The sequence below is a fragment of the Varanus komodoensis genome, unplaced genomic scaffold, assembly GCF_004798865.1.
Source record: "Varanus komodoensis strain SLA01 unplaced genomic scaffold, ASM479886v1 scaffold16, whole genome shotgun sequence".
NCBI classification, from domain to species: domain Eukaryota; kingdom Metazoa; phylum Chordata; class Lepidosauria; order Squamata; family Varanidae; genus Varanus; species Varanus komodoensis.
Genome location: NW_025335468.1, coordinates 23,623,572 through 23,636,580, shown reverse-complemented (window position 1 = coordinate 23,636,580; position 13,009 = coordinate 23,623,572).

Below are 13,009 nucleotides of genomic sequence, written 5' to 3'. Positions count from 1 at the left end.
CAGGCTAAGACCTTTTTATTTAAAACTTATTTTAAGTGTTAATTTATTGGTTATTTGTAGGATTTTAAATCTTTTAAGCCGAGATGCACCGGGTTTTAATATTTTTATTGTATAATTTTGTTCTTGTGAGCCACCCCAAGGCTTTGTTGCGATGGGGGCGGCATAAAAATGTTTTAAATAAATAAATAGTCCCATAGGGCTCTATTTTGTCTCCAGTGCTGTTGAACTGCTATGTGAGGCCACTGGGAGAGAACACCCAGAAGAGTGGCCCTGGGTGTTATCAACATGCTGAAGATGCATAGTTCTGTTTCTCCTAAGCGGCTTCTACTGCTTCTTCTCTAGACAGTGTCTGTCCTCTGAATGACGGCCTGAAGCTGATAATGAGCTGGGTGAGGAAAAACAAATTAAATATAAATCCAGACAAAACAGAGATACTTTCTGTCAAGGGTTTGTATCCAGGATAATGGATGTGTCAACCTGCTCTAAGACCTTTTTATTCGAACAGTATTTTAATAATCTTTAATATTTATAGTTTTAAATATGCAGCCAGTGTGTTTCCAAGTTTTAATTGTAATTGTAATTCTATTTGTTTTATTTATTTGTTGTTGCGAGCCGTCCTGAGGCTGTGTAGCAATGGGGACAGCATATAAAAACTTTAAATAAATAAATAAAGGCCATGTTCACAGTTTGGAGGTGCTCCTTGATCCAGTCCTTTAGATGTCAGCATAGATAGAAGCCATGGCCAAGAGTCTGTGCTATCATCTTCAGCTGATTTGCCAACTGTGTCCCTTCCCGCTGTCCTGAAGATAGCAGTGAATCCACTGGTAACATTTAGTCTTAATTTCTGCCATGCACTCTACATAGGGCTACCCTTGTGCCTGTTCCAGAAACAATAACTAGTAGAAAATATGGCAGGTTGGACTCTGAGACATCATGGACAGACCAAATATCACTGATATTGAAGTCTCACCACTGGCTGTCATTTCTGAATGCAGTACAAGTTATTGGTAATTAGCTTTAAGGCCCTTCATGGTTAAGGTCTACAATACCTTTAAGAGTTCCTTTGCTCATATACTCCATCCTACTTTCGACATTCCTCTGGGAATAATAAATTTGCATCTGCAAAAGGACCCAGAGGACCTTTTCAGTTGATGTCCCCAAACTGTGCAGTTGCCTGCTGGGAAAGATGCATCAAATATCCCTTGTTATTTTCAAGGAGTTAAAATGCATCTCTCTGAAAGACCTTCCAAAATTAAATTTATTTAACATGTTCTTCATCCAAATTTGAAAATGTGAATTGTTGTTGGCTTTAAATTGTTGTAAACCACCCAGAGACCATGAGATTTGGGCAGTATATAAAATCAACAACAACAGACAGCAGTCTCCCTGTGTACACCTGTTGCACTCATATCCTGCTTGTGGGATGTTGTGGGGAGCTGGTTAGCCTCTTTGAGAACAAAATGTTGGACCAGTTGAACCATTCTTCTGATCCAACTTTCTTACATTCTTATGGTTTCACTATGGGCCAATGTACATTTCTAATTACCATAGAATCATAGCATAGTAAAGATGGAAGGAGCCAAGAAGGTTATTGGGCCCAATCGCCTGATTAGTGCAGGACACCAAGTTAAACAATCCCTCTCAGATGGCTGTTCAAGTTGAATCTTGAATGCTTCTAGGAGCGCCTACAATCTCCCTAGATAATTGGTTCTGTCGTTGTACTGCTCTAACAGTCAGGAAAAGTTTCTTGATATCTAGCTGGAATTTGGCTTCCTGTAGCCTGAGTCCTTTATCCTGTGTCCTGCACTCTGGGATGGTCAAGAAGAGATCTTGTCCTTGCTCTCTGTGACAACCTTTCAAGTACTTATGGAGTGCTATCATATTTCCCCTCATGTTTCTCTTCTCGAGGTTAAATCTCTCCTTGTAAGGGTTTGTTTGCAGTCCCTGGATCTTCCTTATTGCCCTTCTCTGAATGCTTTCCAGCTTGTCTGCATCTTTCTTAAACTGTGGTGCACAGAACTGGATATGGTACTCCAGATGAGGCCTAACCAGTGCTAAATAGAGGGAAACTAGTACTTAACATGATCCTGAGGTGATACTTCTATTAATGCAGCCTAAAATAGCATTTGCCCTTTTAGCAGCCACATCACATTGTTGACCCATTCAGTTGGTGACGTACAACAATTCCAAGATCCTTCTCACTTGCAGTATCGTTGGACCAAGTAATCCCTATCTTGTAACAATGCATTTGGTTTCTTTTTCCTAGGTGCAGACTTGGCATTTGTCCCTATAGAATTTCATTGTTGTTTTCAACCCAGTGTTCCAACCTATCAAGGTCACCTTGAATCTTCTTCCAGGGTATTGGCTATCCCACCCAGTTTTGTGTCATCTGCAGTTTTGATAATCTTCCCTGTACTTCCCCATCCAAATCATTAATACAAATGTTGAAGAGCATTAGCCCCAGGAATGAATTCTGCAGTAACTTCCTTGTTACTTCTCTCCAGTTTGAGAGGATGTCATTGAGGAGCACTAAAGTAACTATAAACTGTTTGAATATCTCTTTGGATTACAAAAATGCTATCCATGAACAGCACATAGCTGAAGAAAGCAGTCTGTGAAACATGTGCGTAGCAAGCATAAGACATTCAAATGCAACAGCTAAGGCTAATCTCCAGATGATTCATTAGAAAAGTTTCTCACATGATTCACATATAGGAAGAAAATGCCACATTCATTGGCTTGTTATTTTGGAAAGCAATATTTCTGCAATTCTTGTTGTAATGTAGTGGGATATTTCTGGATTCTAACTATTTTGGAATCGCTATATGGTCAACTTCAGTTACCCAAAGCATTTTAAAATCAATTCACTGTGCATGTCATTGCTTTATGTAGACTCCAAGGCTGCAGTCTTATGCGAGTTTAGATGGAAAAGGGTCCTACAGTTTCCTGTATTCTACAGCCACAGAGTTGTAGCCCAAAACATCTGGAGGACACCAGATTGCCTACGCCAAATAGAGTAATTGGTCCTATCCATACAGTTCCTTTAAAAACTTTCCTTTATATAAGTTCCTTTATTAACTTCCAGCATGAGAATGAGGGTTGCTGATGCCAGAGTGCAGGACACAGAATAATCAGTTCAGATTGCGACAATCCAGATTCAGGCTGGACATCAGGAAAAGCTTCCTCACTGTCAGACCAATACAACAGTGGAACCCAATGCCTAGAGGTGGTGAGCTCTCCCACACTACAGACATTAAAAAAGAAACTGGACAGCCATCTGAGTAGACAATTTTATGTAGACAAAATGGAAATTTGCATGCACACGTTGGGAGCATAACACAAGATGGATTTGCAAAGGCAAAAAAAAAATCTTTAGGGGCAAAAATTCCAAGTGGACAACGATTATATCTTTGTTGTTAGACTGCACTACTTCAGGTGGATTGACAAAACACAGTGGTGAAATCTTAGCAGTGTGGCTCTGTTGTGTGTGGTTTTCTGAAACCACAGAGAGAATCTGGTGCTATATTCCATGTTCTATGTTAAGGTTTACATGCTTCACTGTGGTAAAATGGTGAGCCAGGATTGCCATTTTACCATTGCTGGTGTGGAAACACCATAGAGTGCCCCTGGCAAGACAGGCCATGGAAGTATGGAAGTGGCTGCTTCTAGCCTTTGACCTCTGCTGCCCTTAGCTTTCTAACAGCAGATAGTCATTACTTACTTTATTTCCATTGGCTGAGCAATGTGTCTGTCTCCAGCTACTTTTGGAAAAAAAACAAAAATAAGGAGAGAAAAGGAGGAAGTATAGTGAAACTATGTATTTTCATTTAATAAAAATCTTTGAAGGGTCTGGGGCTGCAGGGAAGTGTCAACAACGCAGCTACACTGAGGATGGGAAGGAGAAGTCCACCTCAGGACCCCAGAAGACCAATCAGGAAGAGGCTGCTGCAGTCCATAGGCAAGAATAAGGCAGGGACAGGGATTTTACCCATGGGAAATCATTTTGCTTGCTAATTCCATGTGAACCCAGCATTATATGCCTGGACGCAGGGGGAACTGGATGACACAACTGTCATGAGTATAACCCACAAGGAGCTCTGTAAAGACCCCTACAAGAATCAGTTCAGGTTCACACATCACAACAACCCACTGTGGCTTGTCATCCATGATGGATTGTCATATCATGTGAACCCATTTATAACTTCAGGAAGATAAAAAGTTCCTATATACCAAGTCAGACCAGTGTGTGTGTGTAAGGACAGGCAGTGGCTTTCCAGGGTCTCAAACAAAAACCTTTCACAGGTAAGTGTGTGTGTGTGTGTGTGTGTGTGTGTGTATGAGAGAGAGAGAGAGATGACCCTTCATCAGTCTGGCATAGTACAGTTTTGACACTTTACGTTGAAACAGTTTTATCATTTCAGCTGTTCTTTGTGTGAACTGGCTGGGCCAAAGTGCATAACAGTAAGCCATAACAGTCAAGGAGCTGTTAAAGCATGCATGGTATTACAAGGAAGTGAGAAAGTGATTCAAGAAACAGAGACCCTCAACTCCAAGAAGTATCAGAACCAGAGCAAAAAGCGGGAAAGGAGGCTAACTGAGCCAGAGGCTACCATCAAAAGGTAAGTCTGGGAACAGAAGGAAACCACTGAAACAGCAGTCACTGGTTCAACACAGGACGGTATGAAATAAAAGAGCCCTAGGAGAACAAGCAAGCCAAATGACTCATGCTGGATGTTAATCAGAACGCACATTAGACTATGGGAGGCAATGACTCAGATGCCCAAACGAGAGCACAACAAAAGGATCATGAACGGTCTTGGAACTCAGTTGCAGGATGGAATTCTGTCCAGTACCAGAACCAAGAATATCTAGCACTGCTGGCTCTTACATAAGCTAATTCAGAGGGGTTTGATCTTTGCCAAATAGTTTTGAGGTATCTAAATGTATTTGTTGCATGACAGCATATTTTCAGGCATGATCAAAGAATACCATTGTAGTGTTTAACATTAACTTTAATGCAGGGGTGCATGTTAAATATTGATCTTTCCATGCTTAATTATAACCAGTCATTTATATTTTCCTGTTCAGAATAAAGCAAGGGCATTATCCTTCACTGTAACAGCATATGAGTTTGGTTTTCTACAACAGTTGCTCAGTTAAGTCTGTAATAGCAGTTTCAGAATACCTTAAAAATAACTAGTTTTGGTTCCATAAAATGTAAAAAGTTCTGCATTTATGGTGTAACAATACCACAAGTTCAAATGGGTACATGTTGGCATGGTACGTAAATTTCAGCCTACAGATACTGAAGCAATTTATATACTAAATTGGCCCCAGTGCATGCTCATGTAGGTAAAAATAGTACATTAAACCAGGAAATATGAAATCTAAGTCATATTGTACACAAGTTCCAGGGACAGCAGAATACTGTGCTGTTGGAGTTGCTGAATGAAAGCACCATTGTGTATAGTCATTCAAAAGCTATGGAATGGTCAATTGAATGTGTTAGGAAAATAAATATAGTGCTGGTAATAACTACTATTTCTTCACACGTTTTTTACCCCATTTTGTTGTTATGTGCAGTCAAGCTGCCTCCAGTTTATGGCAATCCTGTGACTGAGTACCCTCCAAAATGTTCAAAATGTTGTGTCCTTTGCAGCCCTGCTTAGCTCTTGTAAACTCAACTCTGTGGCATCCTTTAAGAAACTGACTCATAGCTGTTATTCCTCCTTCTGCCTTCAGCATATCCTAATTATCTCATAGCTGTTATTCCTCTTCTTCTGCCTTCAGCATTTCCTAACCATGCAGAATTTTATTATCATATTGTCTAAAGGAGAAATAATTTTATTTATACACATAACTATTAGTATTTTCCCATTGAAACCACATGTTTGGTTGGGTCTGTTGTTCTGTCACAAAATGTGCCCTTTTCTAAGGTAATTTGTTGTATAAACCCACAGGGATGAAATGGCAAAATGAACACATTTGGCATGATTCACTAAATTGACTTTTCAGTCTATTAAAGACAGATATAGAAGTTTAAAAGGAGCACCCCTGGGATTTCATGACTGTGCTGGCTTTTGAAATTTTGTTGCTAAAGTCCATATAACTTGTTCAGGGATTTCCCCCCCCTCCCCACACACACACACACACTTCAATTGATTGGTGGAGCACTTTGCCATATACTTCGACTACAGCTGAACTACAACTGATTCCATTCCTGATTACACCATGGTGCCATGACACCATGAGTTTTACAACTCCTGCCGTGTCATGAAAGCATGCCTTGCTACACAGTGGGTAAACATGTGGAACAAATCAAGGGTTCCTAAAAGCCCGTATCTCTGTGGAATAAACTGATTCAGTTTTGGACGTGATTCACACACAAAGCACGTCACTTCAGAGGAGTTAATCCCCCACAAAAATCTAAGTCTAAGGGACTATTTTGGATTTGACATGGCGGATGGAATGCAGCCAAACATTAATTTCACATGTCACAAAATAGTCTGAGATTAGATGTACTCAGAAACTCCTAGGCCTATTACGTACTACAGAGGTATGGAGAAATGATGGTGATGGGTAGCTGGTAATTGTTGGTAAATTAACAAACAAATTTAGCAAACTGAACTAAACTCTCTGCCAGTCAGTTGTTTCTGCATTGACTCTGTGGGATTGTCAGTTTCACCATTTGTGGGTGTATTCATATCAAACACAGAAGTCCAGTTAAAACATGGTTACAAAGATCATCACAGTATTTCTGATGAATCCATTCTATGATCCCGGCCCTGGATATTTTCTGGAACAACCACCATCTGCAACTGGAGCTAGAAGGGCAGGGGTAGCATGGCCACATACACATAACCAAAAGAAAAAGAAATACATCACCAAAAAGAGGTCAAAATAAGGCACAGGTCAGCATAATATTTGCATATTCTAATTCATATGTATAGATACATTTAAAAACAATTACAAATACATCTCATCAAAGAGGGGGGAAATGACCAGCTGAACTGTGTGTTCTGCTCATCTGTCCTCCAGGAGCTAACTCTTGATGGGCCATTGCCGTTCTCCTTCCCACTGGACTTGCTCTGGACAGCACTTCAGTAGAGGACACCTTCAAATAAAGGACTGTCTTCTGGAAAGGATACACATGAGTACTTTAGGAAAAGGATGGGATGGTTTTAGCTGCTAGCTTGTGTCCAGAGTGAAGACATTAAACTATTCCAACCTAATAGCCTCCAGGTGTGCTGCACTGGAGTTCCCATCCAATATGGCCATTGCTGCAGCAGCAAGAAAGTTTTGACTTGATCAAGAATACCTAATCAAATAGTATTCTACATGCAAAGAATTGTGTTTTTCCACCCTATAGGAACCCCTCCCACTTCAGCTTACAGTGAGCCAGTTCAGGAAAGAAGGCATCTTCTGAGTGAGCAAACTGGCTGGCAGTGCCTTGATCTGGGCTACTCTGACGTGAGTGCACAACATCTGAATACTCCTCCGCTGCTGCTATGACCCAATGATGAAATATCTCAGCTTAATATTTGGGGATAATTCCCTTGATGTCCTGTGGGTCCTTTAGGACCTTATAGAATGTAAATAGAATATTCCAACACAATCACTCAAACAGAAGCTCTCGTTCTGAAAAGAGCCTTTGTCATGCTGCCACGATTCTAATAGAACAAGGCAACAGCAGAAAAGCAACAGAGTCTTTTAATCTTTGCAGCCAAGTCCTGCAGATGAACTGTTTTAAATATAAAGAAGCATGAGGTCACTTTTCCTGGCAGACAAGCGCGCATAGCTTCCGTTGACTGCAGTAGCAACATTAGTGTCCTAGGGAAAAACTGGGCATTGATTCCAGAGGTGTCACATGGGGGACAAGCCAGTCCAGACAGAGCAAACTTTGTTTTTATCTGTCCCGTTGTGCATGGGCCAAGCAAACTGCATCTGCAGGACGTAACTGGACATACCCACCAGCTGTGCACTGGTGGTTAGTCACTGCATCAGATATAGAAATCTCTGTCTGTGTGTCTGGGCATGTTCATTCAAGTGCATGCACACACAAAGTATTTTCACACACAAAGAGCTCTCAGGCAGTATGTACATAAATACATTCACAGAAATCTTGACATGCATGTTGAAATCGGGCTCTGCTTAAAGTCATTCACAACCTGATTTAAACTTGAGGATTTTCCAGGAATGCATCATGGGCAGAAACTGTTTCTTTGGTACGTGTCACACTTCCTCATGTCACTTAAGGCAGCTTCTTTCCATTACATTTGGTTGAAATGTGTTGTAAATTTCAGCCTCAAACGTGTTTGCATGCAGTTTCTTATGGAGTCTGTTGTGGGGGGAGTTCTGCTTGCTCAGTGATGCTTAGTGCCTCACAGAAACCCCAGCAGAAAATTTTAAAAAACTTCAAGAAAGAAAAATAGCCTGCAGCCATGTCATTACTTGTATTTAGCCACCACCCATTATTAGATTCTTCTGTGCCAGTCTGTGGATTTTTGCAAGAGACTAAAGAACTGAACCTTTGTATTATTTTGGGGCCTGTATTTGTGCAGCTGCAGAGCTTCATGGGAGTTAGCAGTAGCAATGGTTGCTAATTTTATTGCCACGGGGATTAGAAGCTTTAGCCAAGGCTCCACCATCCTGGCGCAAATATGCTTGGCATTCTGAGCCTTTAAAAGGTTCTTGATGTATATTCAAAACAAGAGACAACAGGTGGCTATGATAGATGGGAAGCAGAAGGAAACATGGAGACACAGCCATATAAACTACAGTCTTTGCATACCGGCTAGTACTTAATTATTCTTTTGCTAAGTACACTCTGCTCTGATATTACTGACTCTGGTATTTCAAGCAAGGATGTTCTAGCCTTTCTTAGATATGTTTGAACTACAGCACATGCTGAGCTTGTGAATCTTCTCATCCTATACTCCCCAAAGTAAAGGCTCTCAAGGAAGTTGCCATTTTCTTCACTCCACCCCAACCCCAATTCCCACAGGGCTTCTGTTAGAAATTGCCTCAGAAAATCAAAACCCAGGGCCAATGTAACTGATATACTAAAGGCATAATCTATAGCCACCCTTCATCTTTTTCATTGTTTGCAGTTAAGCACATGGGGTCTTGTTCAGGATTATGGCCAATGTGTGTGAGGGGCAGAAGTTTAAACCTTTCCCTCCCGATATCTGTCAGCCTTCCATGAGTTGCTCTTTTCTATATATTCTATTAGCACATGCATCTTTCTCTTATTTTTAAACTGGTGGGGAAGGGCAGTGAATATGGGAGTGATTCAGGAAAGGGTTAAACTTCCCCTTCCTATCTACTGATTCTGATCCAGATCTGGGAGTCTGTGATCACTTGCAAGTAAACAGAAGTAGACTGTCGGCTGCACACCACATGTAATACAATGGATTCTTTCGCTCCCAGTTTGAAAAACGACATTCCAAGATTGCAGGAGATCAGAGTCTGCAGGGCTGCCCCTGCCAGTAGGCCAGCGGAACTTGTTGCTGGGAAGGGCAGCAACAAGCTCTTGGAGGAAAGAGCAGTAAGCCGTACACCCCCTAAGCTAACCTCTTGCCTTTAAGAGCAGCAGATGAGGCTTGATCGATTGCCAGTAAGGAATAAAGATTCAATTGACAGTCCATGGAAGGGAAGAGCATGGCAATCTTTGTCTGAGGCAGCAAAAGCATTGGGCCAGCCCAGGCAGTCAGTTTCCTTTCCTCTTTTTATGTGAGTGCTACTTTCTTCCTTTTAAAAAGGTGGTTTGGGATTGATTGGGATTTTAATGAAAATGGGCTATATAGAATTTCAAGAACCTATCTCTGTTGGGAAGATGTTGCAGGATGCTAAAACTACCATAGTCTTGTTGATAAGAACATTCCCACAGCATAAGCAGAATCTGGAAGTTCTTAAAAATAATTTCTTGGGTTGTATTTGGGAAAGAGAAAGGGGGGCATAAAAGAAACACTGATCATTTCCAGAGGTACCTTTTTGTGTGGATTTGGACACATTTCCTTGTAATACGGCGACACAATTCCACATCTGAAGCACCAAGAAAGGTGAGCTGCCCACCACAGATTCCAGCTGAGATTATCATTATAGAACGGCTTATGAGACGAAGAAGGAAGAACAGCCTGGTAGATAACTGGAATGAAAAGTAGAACATGAGAAGGGTAGGGCCATGTGTTTATTTAAGCTATCAGTCTGAAATGAGCAGCTGTTACCAAAGCAAAATTTGAATTCCAGGGCCATTCATGCTTCTATTGCATCTCCCCTCAGGCATTTTTGTTTAGTGTAGTAGAGGTGATTTATAAAAACAATAAATAACTTTGGAACAGCACCAAACAAGTGAGAGCAGATAGGAGGGATATATTAATTCCTTGACTATGTTCCTGGTGACTGATATTCATGGAGTGCTGGACTGCATTGGCTTTATAGGTCTGGACTGTGATGTCATTCTGTTTCGAACAAATGATGCAGCTTGTCTTGACCAGTAATGCATGCATCCATGCTTGAGAATCGACTCAGAATACAGGTTCAATTTCTGACTGGGATTGTTTGCACTCAGCCATTTTCTCCAGATTTGGTATCCATGATCTGTTCGCTTATCACTGAGCTCTAGATGCTGCTTCCAAAATGTTGCATTCATTTTCTGTGTTGCCCTCACATCTATTTAAAACTGTTTTATCATTTTTTCTCTCTTTAAATGCAATTTCCAAGATCATTCACAATACTGAATTCCTGATCAGTATGCATACGTTTGAAAGCTGGTGAGCGAAGAAACCAGACAGGAAGAAAATCGCTGCATTTGAAATATGGTGCTGGAGGAGAGCTTTGCAAATACTCTGGACCAGCAGAAAGACAAGCAAATAGGCTGTAGGCCAAATCAACCGAGAACTTATGTGCATGCAGCACAATAAGTACAAAGGCAATTGCAATTCCAGTCTGTCCAGGAAAAAACAGGGAAAACACTATTGATATACGTACCTGGGAAAGGTGGACCATGAGACAATTGCATATGTGCCTGATGATACCCTATACTGCTTGCCCTGCATCTCTTGGGTAAATTGCCTTCCAATATACAGTGGTACCTTGGCTCATGAACTTAATCCGTTCCAGGACTCTGGTCGTGACCCAAATTGGTCATGAGCCAAGTTAAATTTCCCCATAAGGTTCTATGTAAATGAGGTTAATCCGTTCTGTAACAATTTTTTAAATCAGAAAAATGTGAAGCAAAGTGACAACAACAAAGTTCGTGGCCATCCCCCCCCCCGCCCCGCACAACCCAAGCACAAGCGCGGCCATCTCCCTGCCCCCCCAGCACGACCAAGATCACACCTGTCATTCCTGCATGCGCCCGTCATCCTGGCGCGCTGGGGGGGGGGGTGGAGGGGAGAGATGGGCATGATCGCAGGCATGCTGGGGGAAGGACAGATGGGCGCAAACTGGGGGTGGGGAGATGGCTGCGATCGCAGTTCCATTTGTTCAGGGAAGGTGTGCGGGATCAGAGGCGCTCTCCTGCAGGAAAGACAGGTGGAATCTCAGCCATCTCCCCCGCAGCTCTGCTTTGCTGCTCCTGTCTTTCCTGCAGCAGTGCGCCTCTGATCACTTACCCCTTCCCTGCATGAAAGCAACTGGAATCGTGGCCATATCCCCACTCACAGGGGTGGGGAGATGGCCTCGATCACAGTTCCATTCGTGCAGGGAAGGCATGCCTGATCAGAGGTGCGCGGCTGTACGAATGACAAGCGGAATCTCGGAAATCTCCTCCATGGCTCTGCTTTGCTGCACCCGTCTTTAGTGCAGCCGGGCTCCTCTGATCACGGATCACAGTTGCTTTTGTGCAGGGAAGGCATCCGTGATCAGAGGCGTGCGGCTGCACAAATGACAAGCGGAATCTTGGCAATCTCCCCCACGGCTCAGCTTTGCTGCACCTGTCTTTAGTGCAGAAGCATGCCTCTGATCACGGATGCCTTCCCTGCACGAACAGAACCGCAATCGTGGCCATCTCCCCACCGGGGCGGGAGGGAGATGGCTGCGATCTTGGTTGCCACCCAAAGCAGTGTTCACGACCCAAGTAAAAAATTTTCAGTAATTTTTGTTTGTGACACGATTTGTTCGTGAGCCAAGGTGTTTGTGAGCCGAGGTACCACTGTATCTAGAATTCGGTCCAGCATGAATGCAAAAAAAGTATGCTTCCTTCACAAAAGCACCAGTCTACTAAAAAAAGAAAGCTCAAGTAAAATGCTGATTTTGGAATTGAATATTCCTGTTGAAATAACTGATTTCAGAAAAGCTGCTGATTGGAAAAGAAAATGATTAAAGGAACAATTTCAGCAATATCCCATTAGATGCAGCAATACTATTAAATCACCACATTGTTCAAAGTCTGCAATTCCAAGGACATGTTCTAGAACTGGATCGGGCTTACTTCAGAATGAACAGATAAATTTACCCATAGGAAGATCCAGTGCAGGAAATTTATGAGGAATACAGTGGTACATTAAGATTCATGAATCACCAAAACTTTAATTCCACATCCAGGTGACTACAAAAGCAAAATACCTCCACTGTGCTAATAGACTATAGTGTGGAAAATACTCAAATTTCTGGATTAAGTATGATATAATAACTCCTTAACAATAGGTGCCAGTTTAGCATGAAGGCCAAGAAAACATAGAAACAGAGCAAGTCAGAAGTGGCCTCCAGGCCATCTAATCTGACCCCAGCTCCAGCTGGCTCTATTTATGACATGCCTACCATGTGCATGTCCAGCCTATCCTTAAACAGCCTCACCGACAGGGTTTCAACTACCTTCCGTGGAAGCCCACTCCATGCCCTAGGGGTCCTAACCATCAGGAAGTGCTTCCTGACATCTACCTTGAATCTTGGTTTCTTGAGCTGTTCCATTGGAATGCATCCTGCCCTCCACTGCAGGGGAAAAGGTCATGACCCATCTCTTCATGACACCCCTTCACATACCTGTATGTCACTAACAGGTCCCCCC